The sequence below is a fragment of the Anomaloglossus baeobatrachus genome, chromosome 7, assembly GCF_048569485.1.
Source record: "Anomaloglossus baeobatrachus isolate aAnoBae1 chromosome 7, aAnoBae1.hap1, whole genome shotgun sequence".
In the NCBI taxonomy this organism is placed as follows: Eukaryota; Metazoa; Chordata; class Amphibia; order Anura; family Aromobatidae; genus Anomaloglossus; species Anomaloglossus baeobatrachus.
The window spans coordinates 304,516,919-304,533,290 of record NC_134359.1 but is presented as its reverse complement, the minus strand read 5'-3'; positions in this window follow the sequence as shown (position 1 = coordinate 304,533,290).

Genomic DNA, 16,372 nt, shown 5'->3' with positions numbered 1-16,372 from the left:
TTTTTGTATTACGCTGCTTCCCTCCCTTACAGAAACGTTCACATGTGTTGCTTTTGGAGCGCAGTATTATTATTATTATTATTTATTATTATAGCGCCATTTATTCCATGGCGCTTTACAAGTGAAAGAGGGTATACGTACAACAATCAATAACAGTACAAGACAGACTGGTATAGGAGGAGAGAGGACCCTGCCCGCGAGGGCTCACAGTCTACAGGGAATGGGTGATGGATGGTACAATAGGTGAAGTGCAGTATGCGAAGTCTCTGCTTCTGTGATGCCCTGGCAAAAGCAGGTAGTCACAGATGACTGTACCCCCCACCAAGGGTACAGGAATCGCCTCCTCCTTGGGAATTAACACCACACATCCCACACATAGGAACACCAGCCACAAATCCTAGTCACCCCCCCCATGGCAGCCAGGACACACCAGTGGGCGGGACCAGGTGGATGGGAACACCCACCTAGGAGTCTTGAGGTGACAAGGGGTGGGAACCAGTCAGGGAGTGTTTAGTGAAGTGTGGAGTCAGTGAGAGGAGCTGAAATGCAGTGTGGTCAGGGTTGGAGCTCTTGGACCACAGGAGGACCAACTTGGTGGCAGACGACATTGTAGGGCCACAGGCGATGGAGAACTGGTTTGGAGACCTGAAGTGGACCAGGCAGGGTTGTAGCCCGCCGGTAGCGGCAACGGGAATCCGGTCCGGAAGCCATGTACAGGTGGGGTACCTGGACCCATTGAAGTCCCACAGGTCAGAGTCTGCGGGCAACGGCTCCCTCTGCATCCAAAGCTGCAGAGGAGTGGGTTTTTCCTGTTCCAAGCGGGTTTAATCAACACACAGCAAGACACAAGTGCAGGAGCAAGGGCCCCTATATTGCCAACCCGTGTGCGGGACCAGCACACCCCTCCAGAGGCAACCGGCATCCGTTTTTGGTTTACAATACAGACTCTGTGTGAATTCTTCTTAATTGTGAGTACACCGGTGTCATCCGGTCCAACCTGCCGATGGCTCCCCAACCCTGCTCCCCTACCTACACCTGGGCCCCGGGACTACACCTCCCCCGACCCGTGGAGGGGATACCACCTTGCTGCCCCCGCACTATTGGTCCCAGACGCCGGCCCCGAGAGGCAGCGGCGGTGCTACCATCCCATCATCGCAACCCACGGGTGGCGTCACAGACAATCTCCCCTGTAATAACCCCCCTTTTTCACTGTTGCGAGGACGGGCGGTTGCATGAGCCCTGGGTCCAGTCACCACTTGAGTCCCAGACACAATCCCGGATCCGAGCGTCACTCGAGCAGCCCCGGTTGCCGCAGAGGAGGCGGCACTCATCCGCGACAACACAAAAACTGGCGTCACGCTTGCAAATCAACTGGGAGTTTTTCTGTTTCTTCTCTGGGTTCATCCTTCCCTTTCATATGCGGCCTATGATAGCTGATTGGCAGCGCCTGGCAGGGAGAGGTATAAGTGCATGCCTGAGAGGACACTCTTGTAACGCCCTCATCGTGGTGTCCCCATGCTTTCTTGCCCAACCCATCCCAGCAGGGATGTTGGCACTCTCATCTTCCCGGCTGCGCTTTTTCTGTCTCTTCCTGTAGCAATGAATCCAACCGCTCTAATTATCAGTCCCTTAGATAACTGTATGGTTTTACTCACTCTACCGGCTTCCACAGATAGTGTTAACTCAGCACAACGATGACTTGTAGGAAGACAAGGAGAAACGCTGTAGTTTTCTTCTAGAATCTTGTATTAAGTACAAAGTAAATGCAGGTGAAAAGGAATAATCTGTACAGGGTTGCAGACATGTCTCTTCAGCAATGGTTTCTCTAGACTAACTGAAGGAGAAGGGAGGAGCATTCTATACAGAAGCCAACTAAGGGAGGTACATAGGGACAAACTTCATACAGTCTAATCTACCTAGTAACAATAAAGGAATTTCCTGATAGGAGGAAAAATATGCAATGCAAGAATTACATACAACAGGTTGTTCCCATTCATGGGACACAACACTCCCCGTCTGAAATCATATGATTTCACAAGTCCTTTTACGACGTAAGGAGTCGATCCTGTCCCTCGATGTCACGAAACCTGTAACGAGATAAGAGACAACACAAAAAAATGCAACGTAATGCACTGAATTCAAGTCCATGCTTTGTTGATGACGCATTGTCCTTGCGTAAAAAATGAAAAAGTAGAAAAATGTTAAACATGAATTCAAGTTCAACAAACCCATCTTCAGATTGGGGAAGCCGCAAACATGCCAACTCTTCCTCCAACCCAATAATCCAACGGTAAAGTTTTAATCCAAAGGAAAAGTTCAAGGTTCAATTGGACACGGACAGTTGTGTCTCCGTACAGCAGGGGTAAGGAAAGGTACGCTCCCCGCCGTGGCAGTGTCCAACGACAAAGTTAGTTCATGTAACATCCTCCTTTGGTAAAAGTAGCACGAGTTCGGTGACTGGACGAATCACACACATGCGCCAGCTGTGGCACGTTGAAGACTTGTAATCGGTGAAACAGTGAGCAGTGTGAACAAGACAAGCTACGGCTCGTACCTCAGATGACCAACTTGAGAAGCACTCGAAGCGATGAGATCTCAACTTCTGTTTTGATGTCACTGAAGTGTAGCGAGCGGAGACGACCGGTCTAATTTCCTTGTCGGATTCTGGTTCCACCAGCTCGTACATGTTGCCGGCGTAGTTATCGCAGATCTCCTCGTATAAGATACTTGGAGGTATCAGCCACATGTTGTCGCCGAGTTTGGATGCAGCAGTGAGTCTCGTTCCTCGGTCGGCTGGGTTTTGTTCGGTGGGAATGTGGTGCCACTGTTCAGCATGATCTCTGTCGAGGATGTTTTGCGTAATCTCGACAAAGCATTTCTCCATCTCTGGTTGTCTTTCCAAAGTGCGTTTTAGAGAGGAGAACCTTGCGGTTGCTTGCTGGGAGTTGTTTGGCAACCTTGGCCTTGGAGACCGAAAGGGTAATGGGGCTACCCAACTGTTAGAGTCATTTTGAGAGAACTCTTTATCCATAATTAGTGATGAGCGAGTACTAAAAAGCTCGGGTGCTCGAAGCTCGGGCCGAGCCTCCCAAGATACTCGTGTACTCGGCCCGAGCAACGAGCCCAATGTTATCCTATGGGAGACCCGAGTATTTTTGTGAAATGACCTCCCGGCAGCATGGAGAAACCCTAAAAATGGCACAAAAGTCTCAGAAGAGTGCTCAAATGACATGGCAACAGCATGGGGAAGACCCCTTGAAGCATTTATCACTCAAAAGTCACAGCTGTGAACAATTTTGTCCGCGTTTTACGCCATTTTTACGGACTCACCAGAAAACCTTCCAAAATGACCCCAAAATGATTTTTCATGGCGGAAATGTTAAGGGCACATACCCAATAGTGAGATAGATCTGGTGTATGTTACTTTTTGAGATTAATACATGAAAGATTTTACGTGAAAACATTGTGTGGCACTCCGATGTCCCTGAGAAGAGACGTACATGAAGGCCTCTTGAGTCTAATGTGCCCATTTTGAGGAAGTGAGTCTTTGTAGTATTTTCCTTTGCCAGGGCAGTCCAAAATTGTGAGGTTCACCAATGCCCCTGCATACAGACGTGCATGAGGGCCTCAAAACATTAAGTGTCCATTGTCAGGAAGTGGGTGTATTATAGTATAGCCCTTAGGCAGGGCAGCCAAAAATTGGGAGGCTCCACATTGTCCCTGGATAGAGACGTGCATGATGGCCTTTAAACCTGAAGTGCCCATTGTAAGGAAGTGGGTCTATTTCAGTATAGCCCTTTGCCAGGGCAGCCAAAAATTGGGAGGCTCCACGTTGTCCCTGGGTAGAGACGTGCATGATGGCCTCAAAACATTAAGTGTCCATTTTAAGGAAGTGGGTGTATTTCAGTATAGCCCTTAGGCAGGGCAGCCAAAAATTGGGAGGCTCCACATTGTCCCTGGGTAGAGACGTGCATGAGGGCCTCAAAACATTAAGTGTCCATTTTAAGGAAGTGGGTGTATTTCAGTATAGCCCTTTGCCAGGGCAGCCAAAAATTGGGAGGCTCCACATTGTCCCTGGGTAGAGACGTGCATGATGGCCTCAAAACATTAAGTGTCCATTTTAAGGAAGTGGGTGTATTTCAGTATAGCCCTTAGGCAGGGCAGCCAAAAATTGGGAGGCTCCACATTGTCCCTGGGTAGAGACGTGCATGAGGGCCTCAAAACATTAAGTGTCCATTTTAAGGAAGTGGGTCTATTTCAGTATAGCCCTTTGCCAGGGCAGCCAAAAATTGGGAGGCTCCACATTGTCCCTGGATAGAGCCGTGCATTATGGCCTGTAAACCTGAAGTGCCCATTGTAAGGAAGTGGGTCTATTTCAGTATAGCCCTTTGCCAGGGCAGCCAAAAATTGGGAGGCTCCACGTTGTCCCTGGGTAGAGACGTGCATGATGGCCTCAAAACATTAAGTGTCCATTTTAAGGAAGTGGGTGTATTTCAGTATAGCCCTTAGGCAGGGCAGCCAAAAATTGGGAGGCTCCACATTGTCCCTGGGTAGAGACGTGCATGAGGGCCTCAAAACATTAAGTGTCCATTTTAAGGAAGTGGGTCTATTTCAGTATAGCCCTTTGCCAGGGCAGCCAAAAATTGGGAGGCTCCACATTGTCCCTGGATAGAGCCGTGCATTATGGCCTGTAAACCTGAAGTGCCCATTGTAAGGAAGTGGGTCTATTTCAGTATAGCCCTTTGCCAGGGCAGCCAAAAATTGGGAGGCTCCACGTTGTCCCTGGGTAGAGACGTGCATGATGGCCTCAAAACATTAAGTGTCCATTTTAAGGAAGTGGGTGTATTTCAGTATAGCCCTTAGGCAGGGCAGCCAAAAATTGGGAGGCTCCACATTGTCCCTGGGTAGAGACGTGCATGAGGGCCTCAAAACATTAAGTGTCCATTTTAAGGAAGTGGGTCTATTTCAGTATAGTCCTTTGCCAGGGCAGCCAAAAATTGGGAGGCTCCACATTGTCCCTGGATAGAGCCGTGCATTATGGCCTGTAAACCTGAAGTGCCCATTGTAAGGAAGTGGGTCTATTTCAGTATAGCCCTTTGCCAGGGCAGCCAAAAATTGGGAGGCTCCACGTTGTCCCTGGGTAGAGACGTGCATGATGGCCTCAAAACATTAAGTGTCCATTTTAAGGAAGTGGGTGTATTTCAGTATAGCCCTTAGGCAGGGCAGCCAAAAATTGGGAGGCTCCACATTGTCCCTGGGTAGAGACGTGCATGAGGGCCTCAAAACATTAAGTGTCCATTTTAAGGAAGTGGGTCTATTTCAGTATAGTCCTTTGCCAGGGCAGCCAAAAATTGGGAGGCTCCACATTGTCCCTGGATAGAGCCGTGCATTATGGCCTGTAAACCTGAAGTGCCCATTGTAAGGAAGTGGGTCTATTTCAGTATAGCCCTTTGCCAGGGCAGCCAAAAATTGGGAGGCTCCACGTTGTCCCTGGGTAGAGACGTGCATGATGGCCTCAAAACATTAAGTGTCCATTTTAAGGAAGTGGGTGTATTTCAGTATAGCCCTTAGGCAGGGCAGCCAAAAATTGGGAGGCTCCACATTGTCCCTGGGTAGAGACGTGCATGAGGGCCTCAAAACATTAAGTGTCCATTTTAAGGAAGTGGGTGTATTTCAGTATAGCCCTTTGCCAGGGCAGCCAAAAATTGGGAGGCTCCACATTGTCCCTGGGTAGAGACGTGCATGATGGCCTCAAAACATTAAGTGTCCATTTTAAGGAAGTGGGTGTATTTCAGTATAGCCCTTAGGCAGGGCAGCCAAAAATTGGGAGGCTCCACATTGTCCCTGGGTAGAGACGTGCATGAGGGCCTCAAAACATTAAGTGTCCATTTTAAGGAAGTGGGTCTATTTCAGTATAGCCCTTAGGCAGGGCAGCCAAAAATTGGGAGGCTCCACATTGTCCCTGGGTAGAGACGTGCATGAGGGCCTCAAAACATTAAGTGTCCATTTTAAGGAAGTGGGTGTATTTCAGTATAGCCCTTAGGCAGGGCAGCCAAAAATTGGGAGGCTCCACATTGTCCCTGGGTAGAGACGTGCATGAGGGCCTCAAAACATTAAGTGTCCATTTTAAGGAAGTGGGTCTATTTCAGTATAGCCCTTAGGCAGGGCAGCCAAAAATTGGGAGGCTCCACATTGTCCCTGGGTAGAGACGTGCATGAGGGCCTCAAAACATTAAGTGTCCATTTTAAGGAAGTGGGTGTATTTCAGTATAGCCCTTAGGCAGGGCAGCCAAAAATTGGGAGGCTCCACGTTGTCCCTGGGTAGAGACGTGCATGAGGGCCTCAAAACATTGTTCCCATTGCAAAGGAGCGGGTCTCCTGTCGTTGTAATGTCCATTCTGCAAAGAATGGGCGAAAAAATTTACCACTGGGGGTATACCTGAAACAAAGACCTAACTATTGTAACGGTCATCATGATGGCGCATGAGGAGAAGGAGGAGCAGTCCAGCGATTATCCAAAGTCGAGAAGTGTACCCATGGGTGAGTGGAGGTACATGGCAAACTTTAAATTCCGCTCTCATTTGCTGGTGGTGTGGTGAAGTCTGGCCCAATCCAACCCTTGTTCATCTTTATCAGAGTCAGCCTGTCAGCATTTTCAGTTGACAGGCGGGTGCGTTTATCTGTAATGATTCCACCTGCGGCACTAAAAACACGCTCTGACAAAACGCTAGCAGCAGGGCAGGCCAGGACTTCCAAGGCGTAGAGAGCCAATTCATGCCACGTGTCCAGCTTGGATACCCAATAATTGTAAGGCACAGAGGAATGTCGGAGTACAGTTGTTCGATCTGCAAGGTACTCCTTCAGCATCTGGGCAAACTTAGGATTTCTTGTGGCACTACCCCGCACCTCAGGGGCTGTGGTACGTGAGGGGCTGAGAAAACTGTCCCACATCTTAAAGACTGTTCCCCTACCTCTGGCGGATTGGACTTGTGCCTCTCTCGGCTGTACGCCTCGGTTGTCCACTGATTCCTGACCTATGCCGCTAGCGTTTTGTGAGGGGAATGCTTTGCCTACTTCCGTGAGTATGGCCTTCCGAAACTGCTGCATTTTGGTTGACCTCTCCTCCACGGGAATAAGAGACAAAAAGTTCTCCTTGTAGCGTGGGTCTAACAGTGTTACCAACCAGTAATGATTGTCGGCCAAGATGTTCTTAACGCGAGGGTCACGAGACAGGCAGCTTACCATAAAGTCAGCCATGTGCGCCAGACTCTTAACAGCCAGGACTTCAGTAGCCTGACCAACAAGATGACTGAACATGCTGTCCTCCTCCTCCTCCTCCTCCTCCTCCTCCTCATCTACCCTGTCCTCTGGCCAGCCACGCTGAATCGAGGATATGACTGGTGTGCATGTCATATCCTCAATTTGGCCGGAGAGTTGCTCCATGTCTTCATCCTCCTCCTCGTCATAGTCCTCCACTGCACGTTGTGATGAGACGAGGCTGGGCTGTGTGTTATCACCCACACCCACTACTGTTTCTTGCTGCAACTCATCGCGCTCCGCCTGCAATGCATCATGTTTGTTTTTCAGCAGGGACCGTTTTAGAAGGCAGAGTAGCGGTATGGTGACGCTAATAATGGCGTCATCACCACTCACCATCTTGGTGGAGTCCTCAAAGTTTTGGAGGATGGTACATAGGTCTGACATCCATCTCCACTCCTCAGGTGTTATGTGTGGAGTTTGACCCATTTCCCGACGGCTTAGGTGATGCAGGTACTCAACAACTGCCCTCTTCTGCTCACATATCCTGACCAACATGTGCAGAGTTGAATTCCAACGCGTGGGGACATCACACACCAGTCTGTGAGCCGGAAGATGCAAACGGCGCTGAAAGCCGGCAAGGCCGGCTGAAGCAGTAGGTGACTTTCGAAAATGTGCAGACAGGCGGCGAACTTTTACCAGCAGATCAGACAGCTCTGGGTATGACTTTATAAACCGCTGAACCACGAGGTTGAGCACATGGGCCACGCATGGAACATGTGTCAGCTGGCCTCGCCTCAAAGCCGCCACCAGGTTCCGGCCATTGTCACAAACGACCTTTCCTGGCTTTAGGTTCAGAGGTGTGAGCCAGTGATCTGCCTGCTGTTTCAGAGCTGTCCACAGCTCTTCTGCATTGTGGGGTTTGTCACCTATGCAGATTAGCTTCAGCACAGCCTGTTGCCGCTTCGCCGAGGCAGTGCTACAGTGCTTCCAGCTTGTGACTGGTGTGGAGGGCACAGTGGATGAGGATGCGCAGGAGGAGGAGGCTGAAGAGCATGACATTCCGGAGCTGTAGAGTGTGGGTGAAACACTGACTGAGGTAGGGCCTGCAAACCTTGGTGTGGGAAGGACGTGTTCCGTCCCTCGCTCAGACTGGGTCCCAGCTTCCACAATATTAACCCAGTGTGCCGTCAACGAGATGTAGCGGCCTTGCCCACAAGCACTTGTCCACGTGTCTGTGGTTAGGTGGACCTTGGGTGAAACAGCGTTGTTCAGGGCACGTGTGATGTTTTGTGACACGTGGTTATGCAACGCGGGGACGGCACACCGGGAGAAATAGTGGCGGCTGGGGACCGAGTAACGTGGGACAGCTGCCGCCATCAGGTCACGGAATGCTTCTGTCTCCACCAGCCTAAAAGGCAACATTTCCAGCGCAAGCAGTCGCGAAATGTTAGCATTTAGAACTGTGGCATGTGGGGTGTTGGCAGTGTATTTGCGCCTGCGTTCAAAGGTTTGCTGAATGGATAACTGAACGCTGCGCTGGGACAAGGACGTGCTTGATGATGGTGTTCTTTCTGCGTAGGCAACTGCAGGTGCAGGAGTGGAGGAGGCTTGTTCGCAGGCAGCATGGACAGAGGATTGGCTCGCATGCACAACCAGCGAAGACGTAGCAGTGACATCAGCAAGCACTGCTCCTCGACTCTGTTGTACTTCCCACAAAGTCGGGTGCTTGGCTGACATGTGCCTGATCATGCTGGTGGTGGTCAGGCTGCTAGTTTTGGTACCCCTGCTGATGCTGGCACGGCAGGTGTTGCAAATGGCCTTTTTTGAATCATCTGGATCCAACTTAAAAAACTGCCAGACTCGTGAAGACCTAACATTTGTACAGGCACCTTGTGTCGTCGTGTTGTTCCGGGGAACGGTTGCCTGACTTCTGCCTGGGGCCACCACCCTGCTTCTTACTGCCTGTTGTGATGCTACGCCTCCCTCCCCCTGTGCACTGCTGTCCTCGCTCTGCATATCCTCCTGCCAGGTTGGGTCAGTTACTGGATCATCCACCACGTCGTCTTCCTCTTCCGCACCCTGCTCCTCCTCCTGACTTGCTGACAATTGTGTCTCATCATCGTCCACCACTTGTTGAGACACGTTGCCAACTTCGTGAGAACGTGGCTGCTCAAATATTTGGCCATCTGTACAGACGATCTCCTCATGACCCACTTCAATATGAGCTGGCGAGAGGCCAGAATGTGTGAATGGAAACGTGAACAGCTCTTCCGAGTGTCCAAGTGTGGGATCATTAATGTCCGAGGAGGACGTGTACTCAGCCTGGTGGTAGGAAGGAGGATCAGGTTCAGAAATGTGCGGTGCAGTATCACGGCTACTGACACTTGACCGTGTGGAAGACAGAGTGTTTGTGGTGGTGCCAATCTGACTGGAAGCATTATCCGCTATCCAACTAACAACCTGTTGACACTGGTCTTGGTTCAAGAGCGGTGTACTGCTGCGGTCCCCAAGAATTTGGGACAGGACGTGCGAGCGACTAGATGTGGCCCTTTGTTGTGGCGAAATTAGAGCTTGCCCACGACCTCGGCCTCTGCCTGCACCACCATCACGTCCACTTCCTTGTTCCTTGCCAATGCCCTTGCGCATTTTGCAATGCTGTGCACTGCTGACGTGTATATTCACTACTTGTGCGTTATATCAAAGTTTCTGGAAATTGCACACAAGTGCACCTGTACGCTGCCACCGACAGGCACACACGTGCGGTTTTTAAATGCAAGCACGGACGCACTAAGAACCTAACACAGGTTTTAGGAGCAAAAATTAAGAACTCTGACACTATCAGCCACTGCTGACTGACGTGTATTATACACTACACTTGTGCGTTATATAATAGTTTGGTAAAAACGCACACCAGTGCACCTGTACGCTGCCACCAACAGGCACACACGTGCGGTTTTAAAAACCAAGCACGGACGCAATAATAACCTAACACAGGTTTTAGGAGCAAAAATTAAGAACTCTGACACTATCAGCCACTGCTGACTGACGTGTATTATACACTACAATTGTGCGTTATATAATAGTTTGGTAAAAACGCACACCAGTGCACCTGTACGCTGCCACCAACAGGCACACACGTGCGGTTTTAAAAACCAAGCACGGACGCAATAATAACCTAACACAGGTTTTAGGAGCAAAAATTAAGAACTCTGACACTATCAGCCACTGCTGACTGACGTGTATTATACACTACACTTGTGCGTTATATAATAGTTTGGTAAAAACGCACACCAGTGCACCTGTACGCTGCCACCAACAGGCACACACGTGCGGTTTTAAAAACCAAGCACGGACGCAATAATAACCTAACACAGGTTTTAGGAGCAAAAATTAAGAACTCTGACACTATCAGCCACTGCTGACTGACGTGTATTATACACTACACTTGTGCGTTATATAATAGTTTGGTAAAAACGCACACCAGTGCACCTGTACGCTGCCACCAACAGGCACACACGTGCGGTTTTAAAAACCAAGCACGGACGCAATAATAACCTAACACAGGTTTTAGGAGCAAAAATTAAGAACTCTGACACTATCAGCCACTGCTGACTGACGTGTATTATACACTACACTTGTGCGTTATATAATAGTTTGGTAAAAACGCACACCAGTGCACCTGTACGCTGCCACCAACAGGCACACACGTGCGGTTTTAAAAACCAAGCACGGACGCAATAATAACCTAACACAGGTTTTAGGAGCAAAAATTAAGAACTCTGACACTATCAGCCACTGCTGACTGACGTGTATTATACACTACACTTGTGCGTTATATAATAGTTTGGTAAAAACGCACACCAGTGCACCTGTACGCTGCCACCAACAGGCACACACGTGCGGTTTTAAAAACCAAGCACGGACGCAATAATAACCTAACACAGGTTTTAGGAGCAAAAATTAAGAACTCTGACACTATCAGCCACTGCTGACTGACGTGTATTATACACTACACTTGTGCGTTATATAATAGTTTGGTAAACGCACACCAGTGCACTTGTACGCTGCCACCAACAGGCACACACGTGCGGTTTTAAAAACCAAGCACGGATGCAATAATAACCTAACACAGGTTTTAGGAGCAAAAATTAAGAACTCTGACACTATCAGCCACTGCTGACTGACGTGTATTATACACTACACTTGTGCGTTATATAATAGTTTGGTAAAAACGCACACCAGTGCACCTGTACGCTGCCACCAACAGGCACACACGTGCGGTTTTAAAAACCAAGCACGGACGCAATAATAACCTAACACAGGTTTTAGGAGCAAAAATTAAGAACTCTGACACTATCAGCCACTGCTGACTGACGTGTATTATACACTACACTTGTGCGTTATATAATAGTTTGGTAAACGCACACCAGTGCACCTGTACGCTGCCACCAACAGGCACACACGTGCGGTTTTAAAAACCAAGCACGGACGCAATAATAACCTAACACAGGTTTTAGGAGCAAAAATTAAGAACTCTGACACTATCAGCCACTGCTGACTGACGTGTATTATACACTACACTTGTGCGTTATATAATAGTTTGGTAAACGCACACCAGTGCACCTGTACGCTGCCACCAACAGGCACACACGTGCGGTTTTAAAAACCAAGCACGGACGCAATAATAACCTAACACAGGTTTTAGGAGCAAAAATTAAGAACTCTGACACTATCAGCCACTGCTGACTGACGTGTATTATACACTACACTTGTGCGTTATATAATAGTTTGGTAAAAACGCACACCAGTGCACCTGTACGCTGCCACCAACAGGCACACACGTGCGGTTTTAAAAACCAAGCACGGACGCAATAATAACCTAACAGGTTTTTTTGGGGAGCGACAATTACAGACAAGTCAGACACTATCTGGACTGTTTTACACTGTGTACACCAGCCCCAGATATGAAGGCTGGTATACGGTCACCACTACCCTGCCTGCCTGCCTGCCTGCCTGTATACTGCTACAATAGTCCTGACAAGGACTCTTTTGGTCACTAGCCTGTATTCAGACCTGGCTATACCCTGCCTGTATATAGCAACAGTAGTCCTGAGAAGGACTCTGCTACTGTACTCCGACCTGGCTATACCCTGCCTGCCTGTATACAACTAGAATAGTCCTGAGAAGGACTTTTGGTCACACTGTTTGCAGCCCTGCAACTGAAAAAGCTATAAAGGGCCGCAAAGCTTTCCCTGAATCAGCGACACTCTCCCTACACTCACTGTCAGAATAGCTGTGAGCAGAGCACAGCGCGCCGGCCGATATAAAGGCTCGGTGACGCTGTGCAGGCCGGCCAATCACTGCAATTCCACAACTAACAGGGCTGTGGCATTGCAGTGGTCTGCCAGCCAATCCCTGCATGAGGGCTGGCTCTCAAAAGAGCGCCAACATGCAGAAATGAAGACCACGAGTAAAGCACGAGTATCGCGAGATTACTCGGTCCCCGCCGAGCAGCCCGAGTACAGTGATACTCGTGCGAGTACCGAGTAGTGACAAGCATGCTCGCTCATCACTATCCATAATCTTTATGAATTCCTTGTCTTCTCTCGTCGGTGCCAACTTGTTGTCTTCATTTGTAGACTCAAACACTGTTGACCCGAAGTCGTCATCCCAGAGATAGTATGCGTCCGCGCAGTCGGGCGGCTGCTGTCGCCACCTGGTGTCGCTCAGCCTCTCTTTCACCCAGTAGTGATGTGGACATGGTTGAAAGTTAGTGCCGCGACTGTTTGGGAGGATGTGCGTCTTGTAGGAGGAGATCGCGTCGGGACTCTTCATTTTGCCTACGCAGACGTTTCCTACGATCACCCAGCCTAAGTCGTAGCGCTGAGCAAATGGCGCGTCGTGTGGTCCGTTGATGTGTTGGCGTACTTTGTGTAGCCGGAGGATGTCCCTTCCAATCAGAATCAGGATTTTTGTGCTATGATCAAGAGGTGGGATCTTGCTGGCGATAGTTCTCAGGTGAGGGTGGTGAAGAGCTGCCTCTGGTGTTGGAATCTCTTCCCGGTTAGCCGGTATCTGGTTGCACTCGACGAATGTCGGTAGAGGTATCTCTACGGTATTTTCAAGAGATGTTACCACGAGACCACTGGCTCTTCTTCCGCAGGCTTCTGAGATGCCGCTGCAAGTACCTAGTGTATAAGGGTAGGCATTTCCTTTTAAGCCGAACAAGTCGAAGAGTTCAGACCTGGCAAGTGACCTGTTACTCTGGTCGTCCAGGATGCTGTACACCTTCACGGCCCTTTCTGGGTGACCTTTGGGATATACCCTTACTAAGCATATTTTCGCACAAGACTTGTCCCAGAGATCTTCTCCGCAGACTGCGGTGCACGAGGAGGATACTGTGAGGTGGTTCGCAGCTTGGCCTGTACTCTCCCCGCCATGACTTGTGGTAGGAGAAGGTGTAGGTGCAGGATCAGGCTGAGATGGGTGCAGCGCTTGTACGTGATCTGTGCTGTCACACTCCATACACTTAATAGTAACATTACAGTCCTTGGCAAGGTGTTCTGTAGAGGCACAACACCTGAAACATACCCCAAACCTTTTCAAGAGTTCCTTTCGTTCTTGAAGGGGTTTCTTCCTGAAGCCAATGCACTTCTTCAGGGGGTGTGGCAGTTTGTGAATAGGACATTGGCGGTTCGGATTTTCCGCCTTCCCTGCCATTGTCTGGTGCTGATGGTGTAGGTGGTAGAACGTCGGTCTTCTTGACTGATACTGGGCCCCTACGTTTTCTGTCATTTTGATGCGGGCTCTCATATCCGGGAGCTGGTGAAGTGGAGCCGGTTGGTTCTCCACAGGTGAAGCTGGGGTCTGCCTTACGTTCCGCGATGCCGTTGATGAACTCGCAGAAGTAGGAGAATGGAGGGAAGGAGACTTGGTGCTCTTTTTTATAGTTTGTTCCTACCGTAGTCCACCTTTCCTGCACGTTGTAAGGTAACTTGGCGACTATGGGTTTCACCCCACGAGCGGTGTCCAGGTAGCTGAGGCCAGGTAGGTGTGTGTCTGTTTTGGCCAGCTGGAGCTTGGACAGCAGGTCGCTGAGTTCCTGGTATTTTGAAGCATCCTTGCTAGATATTTTGGGAAGGTCGTATAGTTGTTTCAGCAATGCATCTTCAATTGCTTCAGGACTGCCGAAGCCTTTCTCTAGCCTGTCCCATGCGGTTGCGAGACCAGTTGTTGGGTCCCTGATGTAGACGGATCTGAGTCTCTTGATTCTCTCAGTAGACCGTGGCCCTAGCCACCTGATTAGCAAGTCCAGCTCTTCAGCAGCAGTAATGCCAAGGTCACGCGTTGCGGTTTTGAAGGCACACTTCCACCCTCTGTAGTTTTCAGGCTGGTCGTCATACTTTGTGAGACCGGTGTTTGTGAGTTCTCGGCGGATCATGTACCTCGCAAAGTCGGACATGTCTGATCTTTCCGATAGTTGGGGCACATTTGCTGACTGCGTGATGCTGGTTGCGTTGTTCGTAGCTTCGTGGTTCGGGAACATGGGAAAGTACGGAGTGGCGTAGGCGTTTAGACCAGTGACCGCCGGTTTGGTGTGTACAGTCTCTGTTGTATGCGGGTCTGGAACTACACGGTTGTTGGGAGTGTAGCGCCTTGCCGGCATGTTAGGTTGCATGTAGACATGGGCATACGGAGGTTGCTGATGCGCAGGGTGTGGCTGTGCATTGGAATATGAAGCTGGTTCAGGCTTGAAAGTCTGAGGTGCATTGGACTGACCTGGAAGGCTGGAAGCTGTAGGTGGATCAGTGTCTTGAGGCTCTGGAGAAGTGTTAGCACTGACGGGAATGTTGATGGTAGTTGGCAGTTCGTCGGCTTGGCTCAGCACGTAATCTCTTGTACGCTTAAGTGAGTCTTCTGTGTCGAGATCACGCAAACTGGCGCTGCCTTCCTGGCTCCCACCCAGAGCTTGCTCGAAGACTTTTAGCCTTGCCATGGCCGCCACATGTTCACATTCCTTCTGAAGGGCTTCAATTTCTGCTTCCTTGCGTGCAGATTCTGCTTTCATCTCTGCTTCCTTGCGTGCAGATTCTGCTTTAATCTCTGCTTCCTTGCGTGCAGATTCTGCTTTCATCTCTGCTTCCTTGCGTGCAGATTCTGCTTTAATCTCTGCTTCCTTGCGTGCAGATTCTGCTTTCATCTCCGCTTCCTTGTGTGCAGATTCTGCTTTCATCTCCGCTTCCTTGCGTGCAGATTCTGCTTTAATCTCTGCTTCTTTGCGTGCAGATTCTGTTCTCATCTCTGCTTCCTTGCGTGCAGATTCTGCTTTAATCTCCGCTTCCTTGCGTGCAGATTCTGCTTTCATCTCCGCTTCCTTGCGTGCAGATTCTGCTTTAATCTCTGCTTCCTTGCGTGCAGATTCTGCTTTAATCTCTGCTTCCTTGCGTGCAGATTCTGCTTTCATCTCCGCTTCCTTGCGTGCAGATTCTGCTTTCATCTCCGCTTCCTTGCGTGCAGATTCTGCTTTAATCTCTGCTTCCTTGCGTGCAGATTCTGCTTTCATCTCCGCTTCCTTGCGTGCAGATTCTGTTCTCATCTCTGCTTCTCTCTGGGCGAAGATGGCGTGTACTTTTGTTGTTTCTGCTTCAGCGCGCGCCTTTATGAGCTGCTCGCTGAGGGTTGAGTACCTTGATGAGCCTGATTTGAGTGAGTGCCTTGAGCTCTTAATGGAAATGGATTTGTAAGATGCCGCTCCTGACATTTGCGCAATTTTTGCTTCAGTCTCGCTCACAATGTCGCGCACGGTGCGGTCTCGTTCAGCATTAAGCTGTTGGAAGTCCTGTAGTTCTTTTTCAGACTCAGACGTGTTTGCTCTCAGCAGGGTAGAGGAATATTTTTTACAAATCTCTTTGTAGGACTGGTATGCTGAGTACAGTTGTTCCAGGGCTCCCTCTGATGGTAGCTCATGAGCACCGGGCGCAGATAAAACAGTCACTTGTTTTTGCACTCTTTTCCACAATAATGCTGTCTGGGTAAACAGTTCACTTCTGGCTGTTTCTAGGTTCTCTTTAACCTTCCATGTTGGTTTGGTCAACCGCTTAGATCTTTCACTG